The sequence below is a fragment of the Elephantulus edwardii genome, unplaced genomic scaffold, assembly GCF_000299155.1.
Source record: "Elephantulus edwardii isolate Elephantulus edwardi_28Jun2011 unplaced genomic scaffold, EleEdw1.0 scaffold00138, whole genome shotgun sequence".
Lineage (NCBI taxonomy): Eukaryota > Metazoa > Chordata > Mammalia > Macroscelidea > Macroscelididae > Elephantulus > Elephantulus edwardii.
In genome coordinates this window covers 612737-627812 of record NW_006399888.1, presented here as the reverse complement: position 1 = coordinate 627812, position 15076 = coordinate 612737, and positions in this window count along the sequence as shown.

Sequence of the window (15076 nt, the reverse complement as noted above, 5' to 3'; positions counted from 1 at the left end):
AATAAAGCTGAATAATGTGAAGCCAACCTGTCATTCATTTAACCAGAAGTTTAGTTAAAATACAGTGATGGCCTGCTGTCAGGAAGCTGTGCTGCAATCCCAAAGGCACATGGTTTCAATCCCTCCAGCTGCTCTGGGAGAAGGGTGGGCAATTTCCTCTTTTGCGATTAGCTGTCTCTGAAAACCCACCAGAGCTTTGGGTTGGTTCTGACTCTGGTACACAATAACAACAGAATAAAGCTTATTTTAAAAAAGTAATAACCCTGTTTAAAATAGTACTTTTGTGTAATTTGTGGAGTCTACTGACTGCGAGGCCTGGTGCTGAGCATCCCTACCTGAGCAAAACACGACACCACCCACACGTGGCAGGCATGCTGGAGACCCTAGTATGTAACAGGAGACTGGCCGTCACCACGCCATTAAATGAACAGCCAGATGTCCCTGATTAGGAAAGGGCCCAGCAGTAAATAATGAGAGGTCCTTCAGACTGAGAGAATGGCAGGTGCAAAGATTGGAAGGGAGCTGGGGGGCCTGTGATTCACTGACCTAAGCATGGAGTGTTGGGAAAAGGAAAGAGAAAGGGCAGAGAGAGATGAGTTGAAAGGGAGGTTGGGACCAGGCTGGGAAGGGCCATGATCTCCACACCCAGAGATGTGTGCTATATTTGGTGAGCCAACAGGAAAGAAAGGAGGAGAACGTTTCATGATTAGTATTTTGATGTTTTGGGGTTTTTTTAGTGTTATTATTTCTCTCTCTCTATCTCTGTGTGTGTGTGTGCGCGCGCGCGCGCACGTACATACGTGTACCGTCAAATTGGAGCTGACTGGTACAGGAGATTACGCCTTCTCCAGAAGAGCATCTGGTGGATTCGAACTGTGTACCTCTGGGATTGCAGTGCAGCTTCTTGCCACTAGGCCACCAGAGCTCCCTATGATTAGTATTTTGAATCAGTTAAGTCATTTCTCTAACTTTTTAAAAAGAATCATTGTATTCCACAAATTGGCCACTTCGTTAATACCTCCTTTCCAGTCACCATTGTACTGCTCAGAGATCCCACCGCAAGCCTTTATGAAGGCGTGCCTGAACATTGTCGAGTTTCTTCCTTACCCCATGACTGGGATACTAACTATTCCACTATTATCATACTTCTCAAACTTTTTCACACAGCAGCCTTAAGAGCTCAGTACACCCCTCTCCCTGTATCCTGGTTGTGTTGCATGTTAATATTTGCTTCTCTAATTCTATTTCATTGCTTATGGTAGCTAGATTTGTTTTATAACCCATTCCAGACCTCGACCTACAATTTGAAAAACAGGGTCCTAAGGAAGCCTTGTTCTTTTAAGATCAGTATCTAATTGTAGAGAACTTTTTTCCCCCTACAGTAATTTTTTTTCTTGTGTATTATTGAGTTGGATCTGACTGGCACAAGAGGAGATTTCCCCTCCTCCAGCGAAGCATCTGGTGGAGTCAAACTGCACACCTTCTGGATTGCAGTGCAGCTTCTTGCCACTAGGCCACCAAAGCTCTCTTTCAGTAAATTTTTATCATTAGTTAAGTCACAGTTCAAGATTCTGGCAGAGAGGTGAGGTGAGCCAGTTCAGATCTTCCCAGGAAATGTACCTTCTGCCCTGCGGTCATCCCAGGCTGACACCCAAGAAATGAGGCAGAGGGACTTGTACATATGCTGACCCCATTCTCACACAGAGACATCTCTGCCTTTGGTGGTCACTGCCTTCTGGCAAAGTTGGAAATCCAGAGAGTTCTGCCAGCAGTTCCTGATTTGGATCTGGTTGGGGAAGCGGCTATCAAAAGGGGCAGTTCAGTAGTTCTTGATTTGGGTCTTAATGTCTTTGGCCAGGGTAAAGACTCCCTTCAGATTGGTACATAACTTTTGATAGTCATAGTGTTGCACCAGAAGCAGTTTAGATGACAGCTACACCTGCTCATTGCTGTCAGTTGAGCCTCATTTATAACTGACTTCTCATTGGGTTTCTGAGGTGGCAGACTGCATGGAAGGAGATTGTCCATCTTTCTCCCAAGGAGCTGCTGGTGGGAGTTGATGTGCTAGAGAGGTTCGACCTTTGAGTTAGCACAATTCCCTATAGACTAAGCCACTAAAGCTCCCCTTTTGACGGCTTGATTTGATTAGTCATTACAGAAGAATATGTAAGAATGTTTTGTTGTTATGTGCCATCGAGTCGCTTGCGACTCATAGCGACCCTATGTGCAAGAGCCCTAAATGCCGTTCTAGCCTGTGCCAGCCTCGCTGTCACAAACACATTCATTCCCACCACTCCACTCACAGAATTGATCCATCTCATTAAGGGTCTAAAAACTTCAATTAAGTGAACCTACCAAATATTGAAAATATAAAATATAACCACCTGCATCTAAACTGCTAGTTAGTTTGTTTTTTCTGGTTGATTTTAGTCGCTTTAACTTTCTTCTGTGATTAACAATTTACCTTACATTTCTAACATACAATACAAAAAGAATACATCTGTAATAACAACAAAATTAAAATTGCTTACCTCTAAGAGTATCGAGGAACTGAGACTTAACACTTCTGTCACTTTAAGAGATTTTCGTTTAGGTCTTTCTCATCAGCGAGGTAAGTTACGTCACTTTGCTCTTGTGTGAAATCCTGCAGCTCACAGTGCAGTTCACCTAGTCGTGTAGTTGGGTGAGCAGCTACGGTGTGTCCGTAACAAAGGTGAAACGCCACAGATGAGAAAGTATTGGATATATAATCTAACACCATAAGGAAGTTTTCGTTTTTTTTCACTTCTCAGTTACTGTCGCTGCTTGGTGGCAGTTACTCGAGAAAAATTGTCAAGTGATAGGTGAAGGAGCACCTAGGAACTTTGAGCCCCAGTATCTGGTAATAAAAGTTTCATTTAACCACCATCCTGTCAGTCTGCATTGATCATTTGAAAAGTTTATGAAGAAGGTTTTTGGCTGGATAATTTTATCCCAAGTTTTTTTAAAAATTAAAATGTTCTGGTAATATTTTGAAAGTCTGCATATATTTTTTTAAATGATTAACTATCTGCCCATGACCGTGAGCAACTTGGTGATGGAGAGGGTGTTACAGTTGTCTAGGATTTCATTTTACCTGGATCCACATTCAACCGCCATGGCAGCAAGCCAAGAAATCAACATGCTGCACTGGGCAAGTCTGCTGCAAAAGAGCTCATTCTTATTAAAGTGTTCAAAAGTCAAGATACCACATTGAGGACTAAGGTGTGCCTGACCCACGCCCATGGTATTATCCCATCACCTTAGAGGAATGTGAAAGTGAGACAATGGAATAAAAAGATCAAAGAAGATTTGATGCCTTTGAATGGTGACATTAAAAAAAGAACAATGATATACTATGGACTGATAGAGAACAAATCTTTTGGAAGAAGTACAGCCAGAAAACATCTTAAAAAAAAGTAAAGATGAAGAGACTTTATCCCATGTACTTTGGCCATGTTTTCAGGATCGACCAATCCCTGGAGGGCCAGGGAAAAAGAAGTGGATTAATAACGGCTCAGATGTGTCACTTAAGAGCAACAACGTCATCATTTCTGTGATGCAGTAGTCTCTTATTCTGTCGAGGATCGGAGGAAGGAGCAACATATTTCACAAGTGAATGTGAGTACAGAGCATTTGGGATGGTGGGTGGTGTGGTTTGTACTCTTTTTTACTTTATATCTAAATATCTTGCAATGAGGTTTTGAGGGTATAAGATGCAGATGAGTCTCTTATAGGAGTAAAATACCAATTATGTAAAAATGAAATATTATTATGAGAAACAGTAATTACAATTTAGGGAAAATTTATAATTTAGAATAGTAAGAATACAATTTTTTTTTTATTATTATTTTGTGTGCGTGTACTGTCAAATCAGATCTGACTGGTACAGGAGGATATTGCGCCTCCTTCTCCGGCAGAGCATCTGGTGGATTCGAACCGTGTTCCTCTGGGATTGCAGTGAAGCTTCTTGCCACTAGGCCACCAGAGCTCCCCCAAGAATACAATTTTTAATGATTTTATGGTATTTTCCTTTGGTTTTCCTTTTCCAGGGGTCTCATGTATGTGTTTGCAAACCTCAGTTTATCTTACAAAGCAACTTACAAAGCTCAGCACACTTGGATCACAGCCATTTCCGTTAGTTTTGTACTTTAGATAACTCTTATCTGGTAATTCCAGGACTTTTTGGTCCAATTCCAGAGAGTTTTATTTCCTTATAAAGTAAGTATTGCCATAAAAAAATCTTAGTGCAAACATTTAGACTTTTGCTTGAGTTAAAATGGCTTGTCTACCTCCCAGTTTGATGTTTGGACTTAGCTATCCAGCCATCCCATTGACTAACCTCCTCATCCCCTTCTGGTTAATGTGGTGCGGAGGCTGCCAGGGGATCACAGTGGTATTTATCTGATAAGTTTAAGTTATATCTCTTCAGTGTCAGTGAGGCTGAAGATACTTTCACATGCTCATCGACTGCTTATATCCTGTGAATTGTTTTTTACTTTTATCTCTAGGCTTGAGGTTTTTATACTCTCATCCATCATTCAACAAATAAATGTCAACACGTGTCTGCTTACTGTGTGGTATTCGTTTTCTAGGGCCACTATAACAAAGTACCACAAAACTTGGTAATTTAGTACTGTAAAACAACACAAATTGTGTTATCTTAGAGCCATTCAGAGAATGCAGGAGGAGGTTGTCCTTTCTCCCTGGGAGCAGTTGGTAGATCTGAACCATGTGCCATTGGGTTGGCAGCACAACTCCTTACCATTAGGCCACCAGAACTCCCTACCTAAGGCTCCAAAAGAGGATCTATGTCCTGGTCTTTTCCAGTTTCTAGAGGTAATCCACGTTTCTTGCCTTATAGCCCCTCTCTCCATCTTCAGAGCCAGCAATGTTGCTTTCTCTGACCCTTCTACAGCCCTACCTCACTCCCACTCTTGGGAGAAGTTTCTCTCTTTGAGTTTGAAGGACCCTTGTGATGATATTAAGCCCATCCTTCGCTGAGAGCCTTCTGTAACCCAGGGAAGATGGATGCAAATCCAACATACTCTATTTTAAGCTCAACTGATTAGCAGCCTCTATCATATAACACATTCTCAGACACTGGAGATTAAGGCGTGACCATTCTTAGGTGTGGGAAGAAGGCCTCTTTCTGCCTACCACAGTATTAAAGTGTGGAAATGAAAAATTAGGCACTGTCTACAGGAATCCCATAAACTAATGGGAAGACATCACAATCATCCACTCAATTTTCTTCTAACATATTTTTTGTCAGACTTGGCATTAAAATGATATAAAATAGGAAGTGTTCTCTTTTTTAAAATTGATTTCCATATAATAGTTCATTTACATTGTTTCATTACTGTACATTGTTTTATACAATCATTCATATAAATTATATTTCACATAATTACTATTGATCTATGCTTATTATTGCCCCATCTTTTCAAATCTCCGCTGAATCTTCACCGTCTCTGATTGCCCACTAAACTCAGTTATCCCAGTAATTTACACCCATTCCCTTTTCACACCCTATTTCCCTTCCCTCTTTTGTACATTTATTCACATCTAGCTAGTTATCCTATTTCTACAATAATGGTCTTATGCAGTGCTTGTCTTCATGAGACTAAGTTTACTCAGCATAATGCTTTCTAGACTCTCCCATGTTATATAATGTTTTGCAAACTCATCATTTCTTACGGAGCTTTCTTTTAATAAATTAGAATAATGTCAAGGGCTAGTGAGAGAGAGGGAAAAAAATTCTGTCTTCTCATAGACTGAATTGTGTCTCTCCCTCCAGAATTCGGGTTAGCTTTCATAGGCCATGCTTCTCAGTGGTTGGCAGTTACATAATGATGTGATCACACCCATGATGTGGTCTGATGTGATCAGCCAATCAGTTGTGAGAGGATTAGGATAGGATACAATACCTTTGCTCAGATCACAGCCTTGATCCTGTATGGTTGTTTCCCTGGAGTGTGGGCTGCATCACCTTTTGTCTTAACAAGAGATAAAAGGAGGGAGAAGTGCACAGAGAAAGAGGGGCCTGACTACCACCAAGAAGGAAGAGCCAGGAGCAAGGAACATGCTCTGGCCCCAGAGTCCCTGCTCTGAGAACCTCCTAGACCCAGGCACTGTTCATGTCAAGACAGATGGAGATCTGTATGGAAGGTTAGACCCACAAATGGTGAAAGGAGACGGGGATCTTCTCCCGGAGATCAACAAGAGAGAAAGCTTTCCCTTAGAGCTGGAGTCCTGAGTTTGGATTTTCTAGAATAAATGCAAGTTTGTTGAAGCTATCCATTGATATTTCTGGTACAACAGCGCTAGATAGCCAAGACATCTTTGTAAAGGTTGAGTTGACATCAGCCTTTGAACAGTCTGGGGCTAATGCCAATTAACAGGGTGAGTCTTTAACAATGTTAATTTATTTTGTAGTTACTTTTAATACTGCTACAAAAACAATGTTTAAGTAGTGTTTTTTTTCCTACTAGGAACCTTTAGCCAGTACACAAAACAAGAAAATAGAGAAAAAGAAGAGGTAATTTTATTATAAAATGATTGTTGTTCTTGTTATGTGCCATCGAGTCGCTTGCGACTCATAGCGACCCTTTGTACAACAGCCCTAAACTCTGCTCTGTCCCGTGCCAATTGCACTGTCTCTGACATTCCCATTCCGATTATTCCAGTCACTGAATCAATCCACCTCATAGAGGACCTTGCCCTCCTGCGCTGTCCCTCCACCCTCCCAAGCATGATGTCCTTCTCCAAGGACTGGTCTCTCCTCACAACATGTCCAAAGTATGTTAGACGGAGCCTCAGAATCCTTGCCTCCAAGGAGCCACCCGGTTTAACCCTTTCCAGGACAAATTTGTTTTCCTAGCAGTCCATGGTATTCTCAATACTCTTCTCCAGCACCACAGCTCAAAGGCATCAATTCTCCTTCTGTCCTCCTTGGTCATTCTCCAACTCTCTGATGCATAACAAGTGATTGCGAAGACCATAGCCTGTATCAGACGCACCTTAGTCTCCAGAGAGACACCATTTCTCTTCAGTACTTTGGAGAGGTCCCTAACAGCAGACTTTCCCATGGCAATGCGCCTTTTAATTTCCTAGCTGCTGGTGCCAAGACTGTTGACTGTGGAGCCAAGCAAACTAAAGCTGTGTACAATCTCAGTCTTTTCACTATCCATCCTGATGCTGCCAATTGGTCCAGTGGTGAGAATCTTTGTCTTCTTGACATTGAGCCTCAATCCATATTGTAGGCTGCAGTCCTTGACCCTCTACAGCAGGTGCTTCAGGTCCTCTTCAGTTTCAGCAAGCAGGGTTGTGTCATCTGCATAATGCAGATTGTTGATAAATTGTCCACCAATCTTGACCCCACATTTCTCCTCATAGAGTCCAGCCCCCCAGATAATCTGTTCTGCATATAGGTTGAAAAGGTATGGAGATAGGATGCATCCCTGGCATACGCCCTTCCCAATTTTGTACCATGCAGTGTTCTGATGACTGCCGCCTGGTCCAAGTATAGGTTTCGCATTAGCATGATCAAGTGTTCTGGGATTCCCATTCTTCTCAGAGTCAGCCATAGTTTGTTATGATCCACACAGTCAAATGCCTTTGCATAGTCAATGAAACACAGATAGACATTCCTCTGGTATTCCCTGCTTTCAGCTAAGATCCATCTAACATCAGCTACAATATCCCTAGTACCACGACCCCTTCTAAACCCAGCCTGGACTTCTGGTGGTTCTCTGCTGATGTGCTGTTCCAGTCGTTTTTGGATAATCTTCAGTAAAATCTTGCTTGCATGTGAAATCAGTGAGATTGTTCTGTGGTTTCCACATTCTGTTGGGTCACCTTTCTTTGGGATAGGAACAAATATAGATCTCTTCCAGTCAGTTGGCCAAGTGGTTGTTCTCCAGATTTCTTGGCACAACTTGGTGAGCACATCCAGGGCAGCATCTGTTAGCTGAAATATGTCAATTGGTATACCATCTATTCCTGGAGCCTTATTTTTTACCATTTCCTTCAAAGCAGCCTGAACTACTTCTTTCATCACCATAGGGTCCTGCTCATATGTTGTTTCATGAAATTCTTCTGTGTCTTCCAATTCCTTTCGATACAGTGACTCAGTATATTGCTTCCTAAAAATCCCAGATAAAGCCATGGTTTGCACCCTTGCCTCCTTTAACTGTTAACTTTATCCAGAACTGAAATCCCTCCTCACTTTTATCTTTAGTACTTAACACTTGCTAATGCATGTTTTATTTGGCTTATTATCTTCTCCTATGTGAAGTTAAGCTCCCTGGGAGCAGGGATTTGGAGTGGTTTTTACTATCTTTCTATTTTACCATCTCCTATTCAGTACTCTTCTCCAGCGCCACAATTCAAAGGCTCTAATTCTTCTGACAGCCTTACTGATTGTCCATCTTTATATAGATAGGTAGCAATTTGAAAATATACCATAGCTTGGATCAGGCACACTGTAGTTTCCACATTGACAGTAGATCTCAATGCAACATGTCTTTGATTTTTTTGACTGTTGTTACCGTGGGTATTGATTATGGATCCAAGTACGATTACGTAATTGACAATTTCAGTCTTCTTTTCTCCATCTATCATGATGTTACCTGTTGGTCCAATCGTTAGGATTTTTATTTTTTTATATTGAGATCAAATACTTCAAGTCCTCCTCACTTTTAGCAAGTAAGGTTGTGTCGTTTGTATAATGCAAGTTGTTAATGAGTCATTCTCCTCTCCTGATGCCGCATTTTTCTTCTTCGCAGAGTCCAGCTTCTTGAATGATTTGCTCAGCATACAGATTGAATAGGTATGGAGAAAACATAAAAAGCCCTGATGCACACTTTTCCCAATTTTAAGCTATATGGTGTTCGCTTATTTTGTTTGGACAACTGCTTCTTGGTCTATATATAGGTTTCCCATGAGTACAATTAAGTGTTCTGGGCTCCCTGAATGGGGAGCCTCAGTGTTAGCCATAATTTGTTATGATCCACATGGTCAAATGCTTTTGCATAATCAGATCTTAAAAACACAGTGTTTAGGAGCTCTGGTGGCCTAGTGGCAAGAAGCTGCACTGCAATCCCAGAGGAGCACGGTTTGAATCCACCAGATGCTCTGCCGGGAAAGGAGGGACAATCTCCTCCTGTACCAGTCAGATCTGATTTGACAGTACACGCACACACACAAATAATAAAATAAAAATTTAAAAAAACCCCACTGTGTTTAAGGCAAGCATTCTTTACTGTTGCTAGGTGCTGTTGAGTTTAATGGTTGAACTTTTGCCCTATCATGCACCATTAAGTAGGCATTTTTTACTACCTAAGGAAAATCACTTGGTTTTAAGAAGACTTTAGATAGTATTTTTTGGTTAAAGTTTGTAGATTATCCCAAGAAAATAATTCTAAATGTTCATCCAGGCTCTCAGGCTCCAAAAATCCTAATGTCTCTTGAGAAATTTGTAGTTATATTCTTTGTTTTTGCCCCTTTTGACCAACATTTGTCTGTATAATCTTCAATCAAAATTTTCAGTAATACTAGGCCAGACACCATCCAGTTTTCTGGTTTCACAGCAGAGAAGACAGTTGTTCTGGGAGGCAGTTAGCCATATATTCCATTCCCTCCTACTCCTGAACCTCAACCTGCTTCATATTGACCTGAATGACCACTTTCAATCTATTTATACCCCACTGTGCAGGGACCTAGGAGGCGGAACTGAAGCCCTGAACACATAGGCCATTGAACTGAGATCCTCTGTGAAACCATGACCCTAAAGCTCCAAACCAAGGAACCAAATTCCCTGAAGTGTTGGTACATAAGCCTCAGCAGCTACTTGCAGCATGTGTGTGTGTGTGTGTGTGTGTGTGTGTGTGTGTTTTATAACTATATAACACAGTTTTTGCCAATTCAACTTTTTACAGTTGTATAACTTACTGCCAGCAATTGGCATTAATCAGCTGTGCAACCTCTTGTCAATGTAATTTTTTCATCACTCTTAACATTGTAAGCAAGAATGACATCCACTTCCTAAACAACATGCTTCTGGAAACTCTGTGAACTTTGAGAAACGATGATAGTAATATAAAAAGTATATAGTATATGTAGTATAGAAAGTATATAGTATAGAAAGGCTTCAGCTCTTTTGTTCATAGGGTCGTTATGAGTCATGCGCTACTCGACGGCCATCAACAACAACATAATAAACCAAAAGTAATACTGTGCCTCATCCCCGTGTAGCCACTAATAAATTCTGATCTCTTATGCATTTACCTGCTCCTTATTTTTATATGTGTGATACCATACGAGAGTTGTCCTTTTGTGACTGACTGACTTCACTCAGCTCAGCATGTCTGCCAGCTCCATCTATAGTGTACTATGTATCATCAAGACTTTGTGTCTCTTCCTGAGCAAAATTCTGTGGCATTTAGGTACCACGTTTTGTTTATGTTATTTGTTGTTGTTATGTGCCGTCGAGTCGCTTGCGACTCATAGCGACCCTATGTACAACAGCCCTAAACTCCGCTCTGTCCTGTGCCAATCGCACTGTCTCTGGCACTCCCATCCCGATTATCCCAGTCACTGAATCAGTCCACCTCATAGAGGGCCTTCCTCTCCTGCGCTGTCCCTCCACCCTCCCAAGCATGATGTCCTTCTCCAAGGACCGGTCTCTCCTCACAACATGTCCAAAGTATGTTAGATGGAGCCTCAGAATCCTTGCCTCCAAGGAGCCACCCGGTTTAACCCTTTCCAGGACAAATCTGTTTGTTTTCCTAGCAGTCCATGGTATTCTCAATACTCTTCTCCAGCACCACAGCTCAAAGGCATCAATTCTCCTTTTATCCTCCTTGGTCATTCTCCAACTCTCTGATGCATAACAAGTGATTGTGAAGACCATAGCCTGTATCAAACGCACCTTAGTCTCCAGAGAGACACCATTTCTCTTCAGTACTTTGGAGAGGTTCCTAACAGCAGACTTTCCCATGACAATGCGCCTTTTAATTTCCTGGCTGCTGGTGCCAAGACTGTTGACTGTGGAGCCAAGCAAGCTAAAGCTGTGTACAATCTCAATCTCTTCACCATCCATCCTGATGCTGCCAATTGGTCCAGTGGTGAGAATCTTTGTCTTCTTGATATTGAGCCTCAATCCATATTGTAGGCTGCAGTCCTTGACACTCTGCAGCAGGCGCTTCAGGTCTTCTTCAGCTGAAAAACGTTTTGTTTATACATTCATCCATAGATGGGCATTTAGGTTGCTTCCACCTTTTGGCTAATTTGAATAATGCTGCTGTGAACATTAGTGTTCAGAGTTTTAAAGTCTGCTTTCACATCTTTTCAGTATTTTCTTAGGAATGGAATTGCTGAGTCATGTGGTAATTCTCCTTTTCGTTTTCTGAGGAACCCACTACACTTTTCCACAATGACTGTACACCTTGTCATCCTTTGAAATCACTGTCTATTTTTGCATTGCATTGTGTGCATTATAATTTAGTCAATCTTGTATTTAAAAGTTTTTTATTATTATAATCATGATATGGATTAAAAATCCTCACAACTGATCCAATAAAGAATATTGTGATAAACAGAAAATACTAAAATTGTCAAAGATTTCATTTTACCTGGATCCATAATCAATGGCCATAAAAGCAGTACTCAAGAAATCAAAAGAAAATCAAATGACGTTGTCACTGGGAAAAATCTTCTGACTAAAGTGTGCACACTCAGAGATGTCAGTACGAGGGCTGAGGTGCACCTAACCCACGGTGATTAGGTATTTAAAATCATCGCATGTGTGTGTCAAACTTGAACAGCAAGTAAGGAAGAGGAACTGATGCCTTCAAATTAACTGTGCTGGTGAAGAATACTATCTCAAGGACTGCCAGAAGTACAGACAAATCTGTCTTGAAAGACATACAGCCAGAATGCTCCTGTGAAGCAAGAATGGGGAGACTTTGTCCCATTTATTTTGGACATTTTATTGGGGGTCCAGTCCCTAGAGAAGAATATCATTGGATAGAGAATAAGCCAAAAAGAGAGAGACCTTCAGTGAGGTGAATTGACAGACGACAACAGTGGGCTCAAATATAGCAACAATTGAAGGATCCGGTAGTATTTCATTCTGTTTTTTTGTTTTGTTTTGTTTTAATTTTTTTTTTTTAATTTTATTATTTTTTTGTGCGTGTACTGTCAAATCAGATCTGACTGGTACAGGAGGAGATTGCCCCTCCTTCCCCGGCAGAGCATCTGGTGGATTCGAACTGTTCATTCTGTTTTAAGCTGTGGGTCAAACCTGCTTGACAGCACCTAACAGCACCACCACATCAACTGACTACCTACCTTCCTGTGTAAGTTTTACTCCCATTACTTCTTAGAAATGAAATAACTTGAGTCTGAGGGTATGCACAGCTCATATTATTGTATACAATCTTGGAGGAACAGTACAAGAGAGGAAGATCCTCAATGAGATGGATTGGTTCAGTGACTGGGGTAATGGGGGTTAAGTATCTCACAGACTATAAGATTGGCATAGGATAGAGCAGGGTTCAGGGCTGTTATACATAGGGTCGCTATGAGTCACAGGTGACTCGACGGCACATCACCACCACCACCACCTAATTGCCACCCAAAAGACTACAAATTTAAACTCTCAAAAAATAATGAGCTCCTGGGATTCAGCCTACCAGTGAGTTGATAGCTTGATGGGCTGGCATAAGTCTCTTTAAATTTTTGTGAGTCTGATAGACTCTTCTGGTTAATTATGAGGATTCTTTTTGAGTATGATTTTTAATGACTTCTTGACAGATTATGATTCTTTTTTCCTATTTGATAAACTTATCTAGGCGTTACTGACTTCATTATATATTTCCTTGCATTGTATTTAGATTTTTCTTTCTCCTTCATAATCCTGATGGGTTGAAATTTTTATTCTTGTGCTATATTTATCAAGATTTGGTATAAGGAGAACTGTAGCTGCTTGAAGTGAAATGGGCAGATTTCCATTTTTTCCTATGCTCTGATAGACATAGAGTTAGCATTATCTGTTAATGAAAAGTTTGAGCTAATGCTTCTGTTAAAGTCTGTGCCTACAGCCCTTTTCAGATATACTGCTTGAGTATAGTTTTTAAGTATCTTATTTTTATAATTTCTCAGGGAAAAAAAGGTTCATTTTATCAGATTTTCATATATATAATAAGAGTCAGAGACTGTATTTCCCCCCCCCCCGTGTTCTTTTAAAGATTCAAATCCACATTGTGTTAAGTAGGAACAGGGAAATATAAAGAGTTACAGAGATGCAAAGGGAATGGCTAAAATATAAGAAAATTAAACAAGTGGGATTAAATATTTTATGTCTTCATTCTGGGGAAAAAACAATCTGTGATGGTAAAGAAAAACTTGAGCTTTTATCCCAGAATGCAGAAGGACAAAGAATTCTACAACATTGGTGATTAAAAGTAGTAATTTAGGGGAGACAAATTTGGTTATAGAAGGGACAAAAACAGAAGAAAACTTTCCTGAGCAGAAAAAAAATCCCAAACTTTTAATCAGAAAAACTGAGCTAGCAAAAATGCGTAACTTTTTAAAAGGGGTTTAAAGAGAAACCCCTGACCAAAAAGTGCGTATATATCCAATTAGAAGTTTGAGACATAAGAATTCAATTAATAGCCAGGTGGCCTTTTGTGTGCAGACAGTGGCCTTAAGTCCAAGACTTAAGATTTTATAATTCTTTCTTGAATTCCTCAGTCAAGAGAGATGAACCCAATATCAAATAAGGAATACACAAATCAGAGCATAAAAACCTGGCCGTGGATATTGAAAGCAACGAAACATACGGCTGGCAAAAGTATATACAGTGATTGAGAACCTAGGTGGATTTGAAAAAAAAAGTAAAAGCTGAGTGTGCCATCGTGGGTTAATTGGACAAATAGAAGTGTGAAGACAGGAGGCCAAGAGACCGAAAGGAACATTCAGTGTCTCATTACATAGAGAAGCATATAAAGTATTTCTTATCAATCTGTGAATAAAAAACGTCTTTGTAAAGACTACTGGGAGAATTAAAAAATCAGGTTTTTGCCTTGCAAATCATTCTAGACAATACACCAAAGGTGGAAAAATTTAGAAAGCAGTATATAGCAAGAAATAAAAACTAGAGAACAGGATGCAGCCAAACAGCACCTAGCAACAACAGCCCAAAGCAGCTGTCACAGCAGTGATAGCAAGCAGTTAATCCCCACCCCGAGTGGAGGCTCTGCAGTTCTCAGGGCAGATTCAGATCCCTTTTTGCCTCTGGTCCTTTGCTAAGGCTGAACCTTCACGCTATTCAAGGCTAAAGCCTCAGTGCAAGAAAACCTCCGGGTAGCCCCGAACCCGGGGCTGTCTCAGCCACAAAACTCCGCGAAGGCTTCAGAAGTGGCTCGGGCGCGGAGTCCCCACTTGATTCTCTTGACCCTTTCGATGCAGCGTGGAGGTCGGGCTTCGTGCCGGGAGCGCAAATCCTTGTTGGATTTTATTTCTCTCTTTTCTCCGGGACCGTGGGCCTCCCTCCGGGAACAGGAAGTTTGAAATCAGCTCCGTGTGCAGCCGGGGCAGCACTGCCCTTCACGCTGTTGCGGTTCCGAAGCCCAGGCTCTTCGCTCCGTGGTGCAGGACCCGCCGCGTCCACTCCTCCCGCAACAGCTCGTCCCGCCCCCGACTGCTGACCGGCGGGATCTCGACGCGGACGCCGGAGGTCCCTGTCCAAGAGCGTGCGCCGAGCAGGAACCGGGGTCCCAGCTCGCCATCCGGAACCTCCACCCCAAACCAGAGGGGCTGCAACCCCCTCGCCAAAAATGGAGTTCAGGGAGCGCGCGGTTCCGCGGGGTTTGCTGGAAAGGAGAGGCTGGAGACAGACCTCCAGGGTTTGGGGAATGACAAGCAGAGGGGGAAGGCGCTCAAGACAGTTGAGCTGCACCCTGCAGCCGCCGAGACGCAGAGGTCCCGTGCGCAGGCGACGGCGCTGGGACGAAGGGGTTAACGCCGGCGCCCCGCCCCAGCCCGGGATTGG